Genomic DNA, 12239 nt, shown 5'->3' on the forward strand with positions numbered 1-12239 from the left:
GCATATATGTACATATATACAAACAAATACACCATAAAGACTCCCCCAACAGCTAGCTATTAGGAGGTAAGCACCTAGGAGTACCACAGAGGGAAGGAGGGAGGTAATCCTGACTGCAGATGCTATCCAGTTCGGACATCTACATTTATGGTAGGTACAAAACTGTACTATGTCCTTCATGGATGCATCTGCAGTCATAACAAGTGGGTAGAATACCATAGCCAACTAGGGGAGGAGGATAAAAGTAGATTATGAAAGTTTAGGATCCCTTGCAGTACAGCAGTGGCAAACCCTGCTCGGGATCTGGAATATAAAGGCAAATTATAATGCTTGGCAAATGTATGCACGGAGGTCCAAGTAGCCGCCTCAATAATGTCTTTGGTTGCCACTCCTCGTTAAGAAGGCTGTGGTAGTGGCTGTTGCCCTTGTAGAATGAGGTCTTATGTTTTGTGGAATTGGTTTTCCATGGAAGGAGTAACAGTATCGTATGCAATTTCCTATCCATTTGGAGATTGTCTGTTTGGAAATAGCTTTTCCTTCCCTTCCTGTTGCATAGGCTACAAAAAGTTGGTCAGTCTTTCTGCTATTTTTTGTTCTGTCCAAGTAGTAGCGTAGCTGTCTATGTACATCCAAGGTATGCAGTATTCTTTTCCTCTGTTTTGTGGGTTGGGAAAGAAGGTAGGTAGGTGGATTGCCTGGTTTAAAGACACTCTGGATACCACCTTGGGCATAAATGTAGGATTAGTCCTCATGGACACTATCTTGGTGGAAGATTAGGAAGGGTTGCACTGCCATTAAGGCCTGAAGTTCTGAAACCCTCCTTGCTGAAGTAATTGCTAGCAGGAAAGCAGTTTTCCATGACAGGTGTTGTAGGTCTGCTGTTGCTGCTGGTTCAAAGGGTGATAGTGTCAACTTTTCTAGCACAAAGTTTAAATCCCAAGCTGGTAATGGTGGTTTCCTTGGAGGTTTTACATTCTTGATTCCTCTGAGGAACTGCCTGAGCAAAGCTTGAAAAACAGGTGGATCAAAGCTGTATTCTGCTGAAATAGCTGATGCATGTATCTTGATGGAGGAGTAGGACAGGCCTGAATGAAGAAGTTCGGCCAAATACTCCAGAATGTTAGGCATATCTATGTTTGACACCTCTTTTCCTCTTTCCGTACTCCAAATGACAAACCTTTTCCATTTTCCAGCATAGTTCCTTCTTGTTGAAGGTCTGTGTGCTTCAAGAATAATGTCTAACTCTTTGTGAAAGTTCTGGATTAGCTGCTGCTATGTGATGTTCCATGCAGTCAGTTGCAGCGTTTTTAGGTTTGGATGTATGATGCTGTAGTTGTTCTGAGTTAACATCAAAGGCATCAGGGGTATTGGCCACATATTGTTCCGAGACATGCTCTTCAGTAGTGGGTACCAGTGTTGTCTTGGCCAGTTTGGAGCTATCAGGATTATCTTTGGACGTTCTTCCTTGATTTTTAGTAGTACCTTGTGTATCAAAGGAAGAGGTGGGAATGCATATGCTGTCAGGCCTTTCCAGTTGATGGAGAGTGAGTCCACTTTCCATGCTAGTGGGTGGAATGTCCTTGTGCAGAATTTTTGAGCTGGTGATTGAGAGGTGATGCGAATAGGTCTATCTGTGGCATTCCCATTTCTTTGAGATGGTCTTGAAGATGTCCGGGTGCAGCTTCCATTCGTGGGCATCAGTGGTTCTGCTTAATATGTCTGCTAGAGTATTGTCTTTCCCGGTACAAATATTGCCTGTAACTGAATGTTGTAGCTGAGTGCCAGGGTCCACAGCTCAAGGTCATTCTGCATAGGGGTATGAATGAGTGCCTCCTGTTTGTTGATGTACCACATGACTGTGGTGTTGTCTGTCCTTATCATCAACTCGGCGTGTTTGGGAAATGGTGTCAACTTTTGGATTGCCAGTTTTACTGCCAGCATTTCTTTTAGATTGATGTGCAGGTGAAGTTGATCCTGTGTCCACAATCCTTGCACGCATTTGTCCAGCATGTGGGCCCCCCATCCTAGGTCTGAAGCGTCTGTTGTGATGGTCTGGCTTGGTTGACATCTGCGAAAGGGTAGGCCTGGGTTTGACTGGCATGCCTGAGCCCACCATAGGAACTCCTGTTTTAAGCATGGAATTAGTGGGATTTCTGTTTCTAGACTGTGTCTGTGTTGGGACCATAAATTCTTTAGGTACCACTGTAGTTTCCTCATATGTAGTCTGGCAAATGGGACCAAGATTATGCATGATGCCATGAAGCCCAAGGCCTGCAGAACTTTTCTTGCTGTTAACTTGTTCCAGTTTGTTAGTGCCAAGAAGTAAAGAGGAAGTTCTTTTGTTTTTCTGTAGTCAGGAATGCCATTTGCTGTACTGTGTCCAATTCAGCCCAAGAATGTCCTTGTTTGGGATGGTATCAGCCTTGACTTTTGTAAATTGACTGTGTATCCCAGTCCTTGTAGCAAGTAAATGACCCTTTGTAAATCCGTTGTCAGCTTGCTTTTGTTGCCCCCTTGTAGCAGGCAGTCGTCAGTTATGGGTAAATTTTAATTCTCTGTTGTCTGCAATGCTCTATCACTGTTGCCAGCCATTTTGTGTATACTCTGGTTGCAGTAGATAAGCCAAAGGGCAATGCTGAGAATTGATAGTGCTCTGATCCTGCAAGAAATCTGAGGTATCTTCTGCAGATTGGTCGAATGGGGACGTGCAGGTATGCCTCCTTGAGATCTAGAGTTACCAGCCAAGACTCCTTGCCCAGCATGGGAAGAAGTTGCTGTAGGGTCAGCATTTTGAATTTTGGGACAATGATGTATGTATTTAAAGGACAGATCGAAAATTGGTCTCCAACTTTTTTCCTTTCTTGGAACTAGGAATAGTCTGGAATAGAACCCCTTTCCTTGTTCTGCTGTTGGCACTCTTTCCACAGCTCTCATGTTTGCTAACTCCATTATCTGGCGTAGAGCCCCTGTTTTGATTTGGAGGTAGATTTGGCATTCCTCTTTTGACTGGTAAAGTGTGGAAGTGAAACCGTAACCTTGATCTATGGTTTGTAAAATCCACTTGTCTTTTTGTTATGTAGTGCCAGTTCTTTGAAAATAAGGTTAACTTTCCGCCTAGAGGAGCTGCTATTTGTTCCCTGGTAGTAGGATTTATGATTAAGTCACTGTGGTTGTGCTGATGTAGTGGCAGTGGCTGTGTCTGTGCCTCTGTTGTTAACTTGCCACTGTCGTCCTCTGTAGGCACCTCCTCTGGATTGGTTTCTGCCTCTGGGGCGTCTATTCCTGCCCCTTTGAAGTTTTGTGGAGTCAGGAAAGGACCAACTTTTGGCAGGCCAGTTCCTGCTAAACCTTGGGGTTGAACCTGCAAGAAATCTTTAACAGTTTGAACAGATTTTGCCTTCTCTTTCATTTTCTTCATAACCTGCTGGGCAGGTGTACCAAACAAACTTGTCTTGTCCATAGGAGCATCTAGCAACTTAGCTTTAACATGATCGGTAAAACTTGTTCCTTTAGCCATGCATGCCTTCTTATCACTGTGCAGTCTTGGGTCCTGTGTTGGTTGCTGTCTCCTCTTCCATGACGTCAGGGGTATAAAACATGCAGCTGACGCCATTTTATTCAGTTTTTCTTGCCCCAGATGTTAGATGCCCCCCAAATGGGGATAAAAAAAGATATAGATATAGATATATAGATATATAAATAGAAATATATGTAAATGCACTTTTAGCAACATAAACTTTACCTTCATCTAACAGAAAATACACCACAAAGACTTTAGTATATAGTGAAGAAAAGAAAAAAAGTATAGAAAAGGGGGATGGCGGGTGGAGTAACCGGACTGCAACAGTGAATACACTCTAACATCTACATTTATGGTAAGTGTACACAACTGTACTATGTTCTTCGTGTTTCACTGTTGCAGTCATTACATTTGGGTAGAATTCCAAAGCTATGGATGGGAGGATGGAGCTAAACAGCATTAGGACCGGCTATAAGGCCCTGCGGAACTGCAGTGGCAAAGACTGCCCTGGATTTGGAGAAGAGAGGAAAATGATAATGCTTTGCGAAGGTATGAACAGAGCTCCAAGTAGCAGACTCTAGAATGTCTTTGGTTGGAACCCCTCTGAGAAAAGATGCTGAGTTAGAGGCAGCCCTGGTGGAAAGAGATCTGATCCCTTTGGGCACAGGTTTACCACGGTGCAGGTAGCAGAAATAAATGCAGTGGCTTATCCATAGGAAATAGTCTGCTTTGATATAGCCATCCCCTCTGACCCTTCAGCAAATGCTACCAGTAGTTGCTCAGACTTTCTTAGAGATCTGGTCCTGTTCAAGTAGAATCTTAGTGGTCTGTGTACGTCCAATGAATACAGAATCTGCTCCCCCTTGTTCTGCGAATTTGGGTAAAAAGTTGGCAGGTGAATTGTCTGGTTAGGAGCCACACTGGATACCACCTTAGGCATAAAGGAAGGATTGGTCCGGAGGGACACCCTGTCTAGGTAGAATGTAATAAAAGGCTCCACAGCCATGAGAGCCTGTAGTTCTGAAACCCTTCTTGCTGAAGTGACTGCCAAGAGAAAAGCTGTTTTCCAAGATAGAAATTTTATATCTGCAGTAGCTGCTGGTTCTAAAGGAGGCAGGGTGAGTTTTTCCAGCACAAAATTGAGGTCCCATGCAGGAGTTGGTGATCTTCTGGGAGGCCTTAAATTTTTAGCCCCTCTAAGTTACTGTTTAAACAGAGGATGAGAAAAAAAGGGGAGGCTCTGTGTTGTAATGAGCTGAGATGGCAGAGGCATGGGTTTTTACAGAAGAAAAAGATAGGACCTTAACAAGCATCTCAGCCAAATATTGTAAAATCTGAGGAATACTGGGCTTTGCTGTCTCTGTTCCTTGTGCTTGGTTCCAAGCACAGAATCTCTTCCATTTATCAGCATAAGATTTTCTAGTACTAAGCCTTCCAATGACATCCATCACAGATTTACTGAGAGGTGGTGTTTGAATAATTAAATGATCAGCCATGATGCAAGGTTCAGAGTTTGGAGTTACAGAATTTGATTGTTCTGCTGAGACGGTAGATGAGGTATCTGAGGCAAATACCAAGGGGGAAGTTGAGACATACTCCTTAGAAGTGGGTACCAGTGTTGTCGAAGCCAGTCCGGAGGAACTAGGATAATTTTTGATTTTTCCTGTCTGACTTTTAGTAAGACCTTGGAGAGAAGAGGCGGGGGGAGGTATAAACTGATAGGTTTTTCCATGCTTTTTCGTGATTATTGTGCAGAATTTGTCCAGCCGATAATTTTGGGGAGAGGCAAACAGATCTATGTCTGGGCTCCCCCATTTCCATGCTAACATGCTGAGCATTTGTGGATCCAGTTTCCATTTGTGTGGGCCCATAAGATTTCTGCTTAGGTCATCTGCCAGAGTATTCGGTTTTCCTGGCAGGAATTGAACTTGAAGATGTATTTGGTAAGTCAAAGCTGTGTTCCACAATGCCATGGCTAGTCTGCAAAGGGGGTAGGAATGTGTACCCATTTGCTCTTATGTACCACATAACCGTGGTGTTGTCCATCTTTATCAGTAGTTGTCCTGGATGAAGCAAGTCTTGAAGGCTGTCAAGAGCATTCTGAACAGCTAGCATATCTTACTGGTTGATATGCAGATGCATTTGTTTTGGGCTCCATTTGCCTTGAATGCATCTCCCCGCCAGGTGGGCCCCCCAAGCATAGTCCGATGCGTCTGTAGTTAGGGTTTGGTTGGCAGGGGGTAGAGAGAATGACAGTCCCTTGTTTTGGTGACATGTCTCCGCCCCCCAAAGAAACTCCTGTTGTAGGCAGGGAATGAGAGGAATCACCGTTTCCAGACTGTGACAATGTTGGCTCCATAAACTTTTTAGGTAGCACTGAAGTTTCCTCATATGCAGCCTTGCACATGGAATTAGTAGAATGCAGGATGCCATGAACCCCAAAGCCTGCAGAATTGGTCTTGCAGACAACTGGGTTTTTGTTGCCATTTGAAGTATATTGTCAGTTGCCTTTGTTTGTCTGGCGTAAGGTAAGCCATCTGGGCAGTTGCATTCAAGCTTGCACCCAGGAATGTAATTATTTGAGAGGGTACCAGTTGGATTTCTTTTCGTTTACTGTGTACCCTAGGCATGTTACAAGCCTTTTTACCAATGCCAGATGTTGAAGAGTGTCCTTGTCCTATGCTTGAATGAGAGAGTCGTCCATATAAGGATACATTTGTATGCCTCTGTCTGCAGAATGCAACTACTGTTGCCAGGCACTTTGAAAAGACCCTGGAATGCAGTAGATAAGCCAAAGGGCAGTGCAGAGAATTGGTAATGCAAAAAACCTGCCTTGAAGCGGAAGTATCTTCTGCATGATTCCCTTACTGGGATATGCAGGTATGCCTCTAAGTCTAGAGTCACTAACCAAGCATTTCTGCCCAGCATAGGCAGCAGCTGTTGTAAAGTCAGCATTTTGAATTTTGAAATGTCCAGGAACGTGTTCAAAACTGATAAATCCAGTACTGGACGCCAAGAATTGTCTTTTCTGGGTACCAGGAAAAGTCTTGAAAAAAAAACTTGTCCTTTTTCCTTTTCTGGTACTGGTTGAATAGCCCTCATATCCATGAGGGACATAACTTGTTTGAGCCTCTGCCCACTGATTTTGTGGCAGATCTGTCCATCCGTTTGGAATTGGCAAAGTATGGAAATGAAATCTGTACCCCTGGGATACTATGTTCAATACCCACTTGTACTGGGTAATTAACTGCCAATTTTGAGCATGAAGTTTTAGTCCCCCCCCAAGGGGGCTTCCAAAAGATAAGTGCTTGGTGATGGTAGAGGAAAGTCATTGAGACTGCTTACTGTAGGGTTGTCCTTTGTTTCCTCCAGATTTGGAGGTGGAGGCATCCCAGTGCTTTGACCTGTAAGAACCCCTGCGATTGGTATCTGGAGCCTTTTGAGCATCTGGATTTGCCTTGAGTGGCTCTGTTGGACACAGGAAAGGACCAATTTTTAATAGTCCAGTGCCTACTGAACCTGGGTGGCTGCAACTGCAAGAAATCTTTTACAGTTTGCATAGATTTAGCTTTGTCTTCCATTTTCTTTAAAACCTCTTCTGCCTTATTACCAGAGTGTCATGCTGCAAGGGGGCATCCAACAATTTAACTAACATGATCACGCAGATTTTGCTCCTAGAGCCAGGCATGCCTTCTAATCTCAGATCCAGTAACTGGGGCCCTGCAAGAGGCCTCCAAGGAATCAAAACCACATTGCAAAGTATGCTTTCCAACCTGTTCTGCTGAATGCAAAAATTCTTGTAACTCTTTCCACCCAATCAGAAATCATAATTTTCTGTTTCAGTAGACCCACAGCATGCTGTTGATATTTAAGCATATGAAACTGGCAGTTTAAGGCTCTGATTGCCAAGGTAGCAGACATACAAACCTTCTTTCCCCATCTATCCAGCACCCTGGAATCTCTATCGGAGGGGGTGGGATTTTTGGCTGTAGAGGCCTTAACACTCTTGGGACCCTGTGAAATATATTCTCTGGGTCAGCAGCAGGATTTTTGAATAAAAATGTGTGGGAGTCAGGAACCCTGTAATATCTGTCTGGCTTACTAGGAGCTGGAGGTAGGGACTCAGGAGCCATGCTTGATTCTGAAAACACATCAACAATGTCCAATACAGAAGGTATAACCAAAGGTCTATGCTGAGGAAGAAGGAAATCCCCAAGCCCCTTATTTGATTCAGAGAAGCCCTGACTCTCCCAGTGAAAATGTTCCCTTACAGTATGCAAAGTTTCTCCAAAAGAGTAGTCCTCAGGAGTAGATGCAGATGGGATGGATTCCTCTGCATCAGAATCCTCATAGGGTGGAATGGAAAATTCCTGATCAGAAGAGGAATCAGAGGAAATGGAAACCTTATCTGAAGAGTCATAATCAGTGCCTTGCCCAGGCCTCTTAGCAGGGGGGGGGGGGGGTTGGGAACCCCTGATCAAGGTAATTAAGTCCTCAGCCATTTTGATCATCTGTTTTTTTTTTTTTTTTTTTTTTAGGCATGGGGCCTGAGCACATGGCTCATGCATTGGTTTTTTAGACACAGATGCTTTTGGCCTTGTTTTTGAGGCTGGCGTGGGTTTTGTATAAAAATGTTGAGGCCTGAAAACACCCTCAGAAGCCGGGGTGCCTGCTCAGCGTCTCCGAACCCATCCAAGGGAGAGACATCCGCGGGTTCAATACTCTGAGAATCTTGCGGCATACCAGATTCCGAAAGGGTCTCGGTAGAGGCCTGCGACTCAAAAGTAGCGAGCATCAGGGACTGCGAAAGCGCCTGAGTACTGGCGAACCGGCAACTGGCTTAGGAGAAGGTTAGTCTGTTTTGGACCTCAACGGTCTGTCTCTCTTTCTTTGCTTTTTTTGTGAACTCTGGTAGTCGGACTGCTAACAGATGACATTTCAGGATAATTAAATCTTGATCCAAAATATTTAGAAGCAAAACTACACAGACGCTTAATGTGTTGGTTAAATCTAGCACAAAACCGACAGCAAGGCATGTTATGATCTGGGCCTAGGCAAGGAACACAGTATAAATGAAAATCCTTATGAGGTATTTGCTTGTCACAAGTAATGCAATTATTAACTTTTAGTGACATTGGTAAGGAGCAAGAAAAAAAGTTTCCCCAACAGGGTACTTCGCTTTAGTTTGAAGACTACGGTTCTGAAACTCTAATGCGAAAATTTCATAAGTCTGCCAACCGGCACTTGCAAACTGCTTCTGCTTCGGGCACCGCGCGGCAAGAAAGACTGAATAAAATGTTGTCTGCTGCATATTTTACACCCCTGACGTCATGGAAGAGGTGACCGCAACAGATGCAAGACCAAAGACTTTGTTATTCAGGCCGACTGAGGGCAACCTGCCAACAGATTACCCAAATGTAATGAAACACAAAGAACATCCACATGGCAAGGTATGTTTTCCAACTTGGTTAGAAGAATGCATAAACGCTTGTAAATCTTTATGTTCTGCACAATCAGGAATCAACATCATTTTTTATTTAATGAGCTCCATAATATGTTGCTGATACTTTAACATATGAAACTGTCAGTTTAAAGCGCTGATGGCAAGAGTAGCAGAGGTGTATTATCTTCTTACCCCATCTGTCTAAAGCCCTAGAGTCCCTGTCCAAAAGGGGAGGGTTTTTGGCTATTGTAGCCTTAATGCCTTTAGGTCCCTGGGAAATGGTCTCTGGATCTGCAGTAGAAATCTTAAAGAGAAGCTTGTGGGAGTCAGGTACTCTGTAGTACCCGTCAGGTTTCCTGGCCGCTGGAGGCAAGGTATCAGGGGTAAGGCTGGATTCCAAGAAGACATCATCTACAATCTCCGGAACAGGGGGTATAGATAGAGGCCTGTGCTGAGGCAAGTTTAAAAATTCTCTGAGTCTTTTTGGACTGTGGATAGTCCTGGCATTCCCAGCGGAAAAGCTCTCAAGGTATGCAAGGTTTCACCAAACAAAAAGTTCGCTGGAGGGGAGGCAGTGGGGATGGAATCCTCTGCATCTGAATCCTCATAGGTAGATAAGGGAATGTCCTGGTAATCAGAGGGATCAGAGTCATCAGGCTCACGGTCTGTGGAATCTGAAGGAAAATCAATCCTTTGTCTTATAGAGGGGAAAGGCTGGCTTTCCCTAATTAAAGTCATAAGGTCTTCAGCCATTCTAAGCATTTATTTCCATGGATGGGAGCTGGAGCATGCACTTTGATAGTCTTTTCTAGGTGATGTGCGAACTCTGGGCTTGAGAAACTCTGTAGTTTGTCAAAAACAAAGATGTCTGTTTAATATGAACATGAGAAGGGTGGAATACACCCTCAGAAGCCGGTGCCTGCACAGCGGTTCCAGACCCATCCAAGGTAGAGACATCCGCAGGTTCCATAGTCGAAGAAGCAACTAGGGGCATACAGGACTTCGAAAGGGTCTCAGCAGAGGCCTGCAAATCTGTAGAAGCAGGTATCAGGGGCTGTGAAGGCCACTCCCTGTGTACCGGCCTATACGGTCCGTCTCTGTCTTTACCCTTACGTTTTTTCGGAAGATTAATAGTCGGATGGCTTATCAAAGCCATTTCGGAGTTTTCGGAATTCGGAGAACAAGAGAGAAAGAATTTAGCGACAAAAATAGCTCAACAAATAGTTCGGGCATTGAACAAGGCACAAAACTGACAGCGAGGAACATCGTGACCTGGGCTTAGTAAGAATGAAAATCTGACATATTTGCTTTCCACAGGCAAGACAATTAACTTTTTCTGACATCGGTTAGAGCAAGAAAAAAGGATCCCCAATGGGGTACTTCTCTTTTAAAAGACTTTAGGTCTGAAACTCGAAAAACGAAAAATTTCAGGAGGCGGCCTACCAGCACTTGCAAACTGCTTCGGACACTGCACAGCAAGAAAAGCTGATGTAATGGTGTCGGCTGCATCTTTTATACCCATAACATCCTAATGTCACAGAAGCGACAGTATCCAACACAGAAATCCCAAGACTCTGGTATTCAGGCCGACTGAGGGCTACCTGCAGGCAGATAACACAAATGTGATAACTGCAACAGTGAAACACGAACAATATCAGGTAGTACACTAAGTAGATAAAGCTCCATGCACTACAAAAAATTACGATTGGGTCTCACTGATCCTAACCATTTTTTGCGTTCTCATCATGGATGTCAAGAGTCACCTCTCAAGGTGAATTTCTTGGCATCCACATCTCAAAAGCAAAATAAATATGGTTATGACCAGAGACCTGACCACTTCTGTAATAAAGCAGTTAACACCAATTTGTTTAAATTGAAATACTACTACTGCTGAAGTGAAAAAAAAAAAAAAAAAGATTTTCGTAACATTTTCTTCCCCCAATAATGCAAGAAAAACATAATGCAATTAATGACATTAAAGAAAACGGCAAGATGAAGAAGGTAAGGTTTAAACTGCTTCTGTACTTATTCTGATCAGCAGAGATAAAAGTAATCTAAAACCTGAGGTAAGGAGCACTGTAAACGAGCTTAACACTGAACATCCAAAATAAAACTTCCACTTGGACCTACAGTCGTAAGACTCCCCCTGTACAGTGCCTTACTTTCCAGTCAACAACCTACATATTCTCAGCCCACCATTGAAGGGGGAACCAATCATGTAGTATGCAGATTTATCATTAACCAAGGAAACCTTTAAAACTTGCTCCATAAGTTTTATATAAAAATATATTTGTAAAGCTATACACTATTTAATTCTGCTATTAATACAAATGGTACAAAACCTGGCGTCAAGAAATTTGAAAGATTTATTCAATTGTATAACTTTGATGGCCTACATACTAGGACAAACTACTGCCTAAACATTCAAAGTCAAGCAAATAATTTTGTTACTGACCACCGTTAAAAATGACTATACCTATGTAACAGTTACATTCTCCAGAGTCTTACCGTAAAGCAAGTCTCCTCCAGTTCTTCATCTTCAAACACTATTTCAGAAAATGGGGGAAAAAAATAAATTTTAAGAAACTATGAATAAATACAATCAATTCTAAACATAATCTGCTCTGCAGTTTAATCACAATCAAGTCCAACATTTTGAACAAAACAATTATGTAGGTTGTGCCTTACACATCATGAAAAGCACAGTTGTATACACTTACCATAAATGCAGATGTTGAAGTGTATTCACTGTTGCAGTCACCACATTTGGGTTATCTGCCTGCAGGTAGCCCTCAGCCGGCCTGAATACCAGAGTCTTCAGATTTCTGTCTCGGATGCTGTCGCTTCTTCCATGACGTAAGGTAGTCAGGGGTATAAAACATGCAGCGATGCCATTACATCAGTTTTTCTTGCCCCAGATGTCAGGTGCCCCCACAATAGGAAGCAATTATATGGTATGGAACACCCCCCAGCAAAAAGCAAATACACAAGATATAATACATGCCAAACAAAAAGGAAGGGTAGAGCCAAGAGAAGTCAGGGGGGCTGGAGGGAGGGTAACCAGGTCTGGATTTAGAAAAGATAGACAGGTGGTAATGTTGGTGAAGGTATGTACAGAGCTCCAGGTAGCAGCTTCAAGGGTGTCCCTGGTAGGAACTCCTCTGAGAAATGCCGTAGAGGTAGATGCAGCCCTGGTGGAATGTGATCTTATCCCCTGTGGGGTAGGTTTTCCATGGTGCTTGTAGCAGAAATGAATGCAATGGGCTATCCATTTGG

At 43.4% G+C, this 12239-nt stretch overlaps 1 long non-coding RNA gene across 1 annotated transcript in view; it reads right to left on the minus strand.

The window, feature by feature from the left end:
- Positions 1 to 11413: 11413 nt before the first annotated feature.
- LOC122805379 overlaps positions 11414 to 12239 on the minus strand; it is a 396921-nt gene continuing 396095 nt past the window's right edge. Inside the window, exon 3 of the long non-coding RNA XR_006365362.1 lies at positions 11414 to 11509. This is a non-coding gene — a long non-coding RNA (uncharacterized LOC122805379). The remainder of the gene's footprint in view (positions 11510 to 12239) is intronic.

The sequence above is a fragment of the Protopterus annectens genome, chromosome 6.part1, assembly GCF_019279795.1.
Source record: "Protopterus annectens isolate FY-2018-M chromosome 6.part1, PAN1.0, whole genome shotgun sequence".
NCBI classification, from domain to species: domain Eukaryota; kingdom Metazoa; phylum Chordata; order Ceratodontiformes; family Protopteridae; genus Protopterus; species Protopterus annectens.